Source organism: Octodon degus, unplaced genomic scaffold (genome assembly GCF_000260255.1).
Source record: "Octodon degus isolate 3935 unplaced genomic scaffold, OctDeg1.0 scaffold00144, whole genome shotgun sequence".
In the NCBI taxonomy this organism is placed as follows: Eukaryota; Metazoa; Chordata; class Mammalia; order Rodentia; family Octodontidae; genus Octodon; species Octodon degus.
In genome coordinates, this window is record NW_004524720.1 from 430,271 (window position 1) to 437,114 (window position 6,844).

The following is a 6,844-nucleotide window of genomic DNA, read 5'->3' on the forward strand; positions in this document are numbered from 1 at the left end:
CAGCTCAGCCCACCAGGGGGCAGGGCTGGCTGGCATGTGATGCTGGGGGATTGAACCGCGGTCCCTGATGCTTTTTTGCTAAGCTTGTTCTAAGTAGGTGCTTTAGACCACTGAGCCATCTCTCCAGCCCCCTGGTGCTTGGGTTTTAATACTCATGTTTTTTATAATCATAGTAATAGAGATTAATTTTCAAGAATTACTGTTTTCTGACTGCCCTTCCTTTTGCCCAAAACACTAACAAAATTTGACCTTTTTTCATTGTTTTCTTTTTAATAATCAACAATAAATATTTATAGGGCACCTGCATTGAAAATCCTGGGCCAACAAATACATCACATTTGATTTAAAAGACATAATCCTTGCCTGGCTTACAAACCTATTAAGAAAGCACAGGAAAACAAGTATATCTCATCTAAAAAGTTCTGAGTGTCTGATATAAAGATTGCTTGAACCTAGTAAATCTATAAATCATCTGTGGGAATACATGAGGGAACTCAAAGACGATAGAATGACCATTTTATATGTCTGCTAAAAATTTTGTAACCATATTACCAACATCCTTCCCGAAAACATGTAAGAGCAGAGCATTATTTCAGAAATTTGAGCCTGATTGAAAAACAGTATTTTCACCTCTGACATCAGACTTTTTCAACTTTTATGCCAAAAACCTCTGAATTTCTACAGGCAATTTTAGGACTTCCATTGAAGAAAAAAAACAATAAGGCAATAGTAAACACTCTTAAGGTTAACTCCTGATCTTCCTTTCCTGGTCCATGCCTTTTGCCCTTCACTTTTTAGACCCTCTTTTCATGATGTGAGGAAGGGTAATTGGAGGAGAGGTGTTATGCATAAACTTGCTGTGTGTAGCAGGGAAGTAATTCTTGGAAGAAGACATACCTGGCCTGCTAAATGAGAAGGCTACTTCTTGTCAACATATATGGGTAACAGAAAGTGAAAGAGATCATGAGGTCTAGATACATGGGATTAGGGAAAACATAGGTCATTGTCTTGCTCACCTTTCTTTCATTATTGAGACAAAATATCCAATGCCCAAAATTGAGGAAAGAAAGATTTATTTAACTCACAGTTTGTGGAGGTTTTAGTCCATATTTGGCTGGCTCCAAGGAAGAATGGCACATGGCAAAGGGCAACCACTCATAGCACATGCAGAGGTGGGGGGTGACAATGGGGGTCACAGCAAAAGCATCAAGAGGGAAAGGGAAAAGGGGCCAGAAAGCAAGGCTCTTTCCTTCCCTTATATTATATGTAGGCCACCTATCTCAGGGTGGGCGTAGTACTCACACCCATAATCCTAGTATTGCACCACAGATCAAATCAGAAACTCTAGAAGGCTACCTACCCTATGACTGCATGAGGCTTTGGGGGGACATATAGACACAAATCACAACAGTCATCAATCATCTTTTTGTTTTGATTTTCACTGATCTTCCTTCAGTGTTCTTTGATCTTGTAGCCTGCCATAAATCCTGTTTAGTAGGAAGGAAAAAGGAAAAGGTATATGACTAAAATGGCCAAAATAAGGAGAACCATGCAGTATCCAAATGTCACAGTTTGGGGGCTGGGGATTTGGTTCAGCAGTAGAATGCTTGCCTAGCAAGCTGGAAGCCCTGGGTTTGGTCCTTAGCACCAAAAACAAAAAATGAACCTCCCCTAAGAAACAATTCAACCAAAAATTATAATTAAATCAAATAAGACCAAAAACAAACAAGGCATTCAATCCCCGGTTCCGCCAAAACAAACAAACAAACAAACAAACAAACAAACAAGGCAACCGAATGTCACAGTTTCCTCTTGGGCTTGTAGGCATGGCTACCTCAAGAATACATCCTGATCCTGCTTTTCTAGATTCTATAGGAGGTCATAATAGGCATATGTTCTAAACCCACAGCTTTTTACACTCATGACACTCCTGAGTACAGGAATCAGTGGGAACTGGTAGAACTGAGATTTCATCTGAGTCAGGTAGGCCCTGAAACCTGTGTGCTGAGTCACCCAACTATGCCTCTTCTTTGAAAGGATGCAGGGAGAACCAAGATGACGAATTTTCAAAACTTGACAGCATAGTTATCCGCACAACTAAAGGTGTAGTTGCTTATTTTGCAGCTCTGTGCTTAGCAAGAGGGAATAGAATATCAATGCATTCATTTTTCATTCTGCATGTAACATTTTTCTAAGGTAGGGAGCGGGTAGACTCACAGGTGTCACCTGGAATAGTACAAGCTTGCACATCTCTACGATGGCATAAAAAGACACATTGCATGTTAATCTTCATGTGTGAGCTTGCTCTCCAAGCTTGTAACTGATGATTATTGTGAGGGTTCTCTAAGTCTGGAGCACATCTTTTCCACTGGACAATGAAAAACAATGTGTTTTGGAAAAGCCCTGGCACACTGGAAATGTTTTCATGTGGGACCAGACAGCACGGTTATAAGCGGCTTGTCTCAGGGAAAAACCAGTAGCTTTGATGAAGAAGCTGGAGGAGATAACAGCAACTCCTACAGCTTCAGGGTTCTCATGATGTTTTGTCTGCTTTGTTTTGTTTTGTCCTGTTTTTGTTTATTATAACTGTCAAGCCTGCCCCTAACATTAGTGAAGCCAAAGGCAAGATCACAAACAAACGCCTACATGCCACATGTTTAAATATTTAAAAGTTATAAATCAAGCTAAAATGCTGTTAAATAGAATATGTCAAATCCTTGGCCAGAGACACCATCATTCAGAAGCATCAAGAATTATGTCTAGGGATTGGGGAGATGGCTCAGTGGAATAAGTGCTTCCCTGGCAAGTACAAGGGCCAGAGTTCAATCCCTGGTTCCGGAAAAAAAAATTATGTATAAATTTAGGACTTTTGGGGAAAAACATCAAAGGCAAATAAATGTGTTATTGCAAATGTGTGGATATTTTGTTTTGAATTCAGTAGTTACATGAGTACCAAAAGGAAAAAATATAGTTAATAATTCATTATGCTATTACATTTATTTTTATATCATTTATACCATTACATTTATTTTTCTTGTCTTCCTTCCAACAAAATATCATTCCTAAAATTCCTAAAATTTATTTGGAACCAGAAGAGATCTAGAATAGCAAAAGCAATCACAGACAACAAAGGCAAAGCAGGAGGCCTCACAATCCCTGACTTGAACTTATGCTTTGAAGCTACTTTGATAGAATCAGCAGGGTACTGGCAAAAACAAAAACAAAAACAAATCAGACTTGAGGATGAGTGGAACAGATTGGAAAATGTAGAAACAACTCCAAACACACTCAGCCACCTTACTATTGACAAACGTGACAAACATGTTTGACCGAAGAAAGATCGTCTCTTTAACAAATGGTGCTGGAAAAACTGGCTCTCTGTATGTCAAAGACTAAAACTAAATCTAGGTCTATGACCATGTACTAAACCAAAGTCAAAATGGATCTAAGATCTAAATATTAAAACAGGAACAATTTACTGGAAGGGCAAGTAGGTAGAAGTCTTGAAGACATAGACATAGAGAGTTCATGAACAAAACTCAAACTGCATAAGAAGTATTTTGAAGAATAAACAACTTGGACAGCATCTTATTGAAAAGCTTTTGCACATCAAAACAAACAAACAAACAAACAAAACACCAACATAAGCAACTCACAGATCTGGAAAAAAAATTAGCTAATTGTTCCTCAGAAAAAGGACTTCTATCTAGAACATATAAAGAATTGAAAATAATTAGACTCCCCCCTCAATTCAAAGACCGAATCCAGAAATGGACTTCTGGGATGACCACACACTTATCAGATGCAGAAATACAAATGGGAAATAAATATATGAAAAAATCTTCAATATCATTGGCTATTTCAGAGATACAAATTAAACAGCAGTGAGATTTCATCTCACTCCAGAAAGAATGGCTATCATCAAGAAATCAACTAATAATAATAAATACTGGAGGGGCTATGGGGAAGAAGGAACTCCACCAACACCTAATTGGTGGGAGTTATAACCAGTAGGCAGGTCAGTATGGTGATTCCTTGAAAAGCTAGGATTTTTGAGCCAGTCAGAAAGCTCAGCAGACTAAGTGCCTGCTCAGGCAAACACAAGGCCCAGGGTTTGATGCCCAGTACCGCATGATGTGCAGACCCTGTCCCTGGATGTGCAGAGCTGGCTGCCCAGACAAGGTGTGGTGGTGCACACCTGTAATCCCAGCACTCGAGAGGCTGAAAATAGGAGGATCACTATGAGTCCAAGCTGCGTAGTGAGATCCTATACCTAATACATTTAAAAAAAAAGAAAGAAAAGAAAAGCTAGGACTAAAGGTCTCATGTGACCCAGTTATTTTCCGTCTGGGTATTTTCTCAAAAAGAATTAAAACATTGTACCACAGTGATATATGTGCTCCAAAGTTTATAGTAGCACAATTTGTAATAGCTGTATCCTGGAAATAACTCAAATGCCCATCATTCAAGGAATAGATAAAAAGATGTATTTTTATACAGTACTACTGAGCCATAAAAAAGGATAAGCTTAAGGTTTGTTTAGGTTAATGGATACAACTTGAGACCATACTAATTAGTGAAATAAATAAGATCCACATATGTAAACATCATATTACCTCCCTGGTGTGAGGAACTGAAAGAGTACAGAAGGTGTAAAATATATAACAGATGTTGTGAAATGGGAAGATATTGGTCACTCATTGACACTAGATTATAAAGTTATAATTATTTGACATAATTTTAAATAAAAGCAAAAAATTATTTAGTTATTAGTTAATTGATTTTGTGTGTGAGGTATTGGGAATTGAATCCTGGATCTTTTTCTTTTTAAAATTTTTTGTATTCATTTTAATGAGAAAAAAATAGCAATAAAACAGTTTGAAAACAGGTTAGTAGGACAGTTACAATGATTAATACATTGCATATTGTTGTCTTTGTGGTAGTTATTTGGAGAACAAGATGCAGACATATCTTCTCTGAACAATATTAGTACAAACCTTTCTTCTCATTGAACTAAGAGAAAGCTGTGTATCTATCCTATTTTGTATATACATATTTTTTTTCACTACAAAATGATCCTTTATTTATATCCCCTTTTTATTTTGTTTTGTCAGAGATGGATATTCCATTACTGTTAGAGAAACTGTATTTGGAGAAGTTTTTAAAAGCCTTTTCATACTTGATGCCAGTTCAAATATTGTAGGTACTTGAATTCAGCAAAATAACCTGATATAGTCCAATAGTTCATCATAGTAGTGAGTTACCAGCAGAACTGACAATTGTCAGAAGTTGTTGACTTGAGTTTTTTTAGAGCTTAGTATATTAATAGGGCACTACTTTTTATACCTCGTGGTTATATTAACTGGTGATACTGGATGGTTAAGACCAAGTTAAAGGAAGATCTATATAACTAAAAATGTAACTTTTGTAGCTGACAAGGTCAGGCAAATCTCCTCAGGATTTACCCTGAAACCATGTGTTATGGTTTGTGTATAGTTGTCCCCTCAAAGCCACATGTAGTCTTAGGGCAGCTTCTGGAGTTTGTGATTGATTATTGTGGGTGTGGATGCTGCACTTGCCCTGGAGCAGGTAATTTGCATGACAATGTAAGGTGGGAAGAGAAGCTAGTTGCTTGAGCTGCTGCTACCTCTTTTGTGCTCTTGCTCTTTGCTGCCGCCATGAAAGGTTACCCTCTGCCATGTGCCGCTCTGCCTTGGAGCCAGCTGAGTGTGGACTGAAACCTCTAGTAACTGTGAGATAAATAAACCTTTCCTTCCTTCATTTCGAGTGTTGGGTATTTGTCCCAGCAACGAGAGAAGAGTAACTAAGACACCACGTACAGTACCTTGTAGAACTTTTGTCAGTGTCAGCCATCTGGATGAGTCACAGCCATTGCTTAACCAATTTACTCTCTGGGAAAGCCTGAGAGAATTTTTCTCTCTAGGTGACTCTCCTTAGGCACACTATACATTGTCAATAACTTTCATCTGTGACCTCATTATCTCCTTGATCAGAAAATTTGGGACACCACTGAGTTACAGGATGTTACAGTATCGGTTCTCTTATGGCTTGAGTCCTTACTAATCTTGAAGGGATAGGGCCAAAATATTGGCTAACCTTTGTAGCTCCTCTATTTTCTCCAATTTTTGGTCTGCAAACTTAAGTTGGTAAACATCCAGAAGAGCAGCTTAACAATATTATAACAGTGTAACAGACGCAGTTGAGCTAAACATCACTATCTGTCTGAATATCAAACTGCTATTTTCCAAAAACCATGGATATTCTAAACTTTAAAATCCCTATAGATTGTGAAAAAAAATTACACATTTTTCCACAGAAATTTAGAAATCAAACCATGTACAACATTGTAGCAGGACAATCCTAAGACTTTTTTCTTGTCCCTTTTTTCTTTATTACCTTTTTTTTTTCAAACATACGCTTTAAAGAGAGTATAGCAATAACTGATATGACATTAGAAACAGTACACATTTAGAAGACCAAAATGACAGGTACTTCAAGCATGGTTTTAGTATTACACATTGCTATCCTCAGTGTAGTTACTTAGTTCACAGATATCAGCATAGTTAGTCAGGGTGAGAATACTACCTGTTAATTTCTGTTTTCAAAAACCTGATGGAGATTCTTAGGACCACTGCCTTAACCATCTTGTTTATATAAATGTATGGTTTTGCCCCTGCCATATTTCCTAACTTTTCTTCTTTCTTTCTTTCTCTTCGTTGTTTATTTTTTTTCAAAGTTTTATTGATAAACAGATAGCAATGAGACAGTTTCAAATCAAATCGAAAGTACAGTTTCAACAAATAATACACTGCATATATTCTTC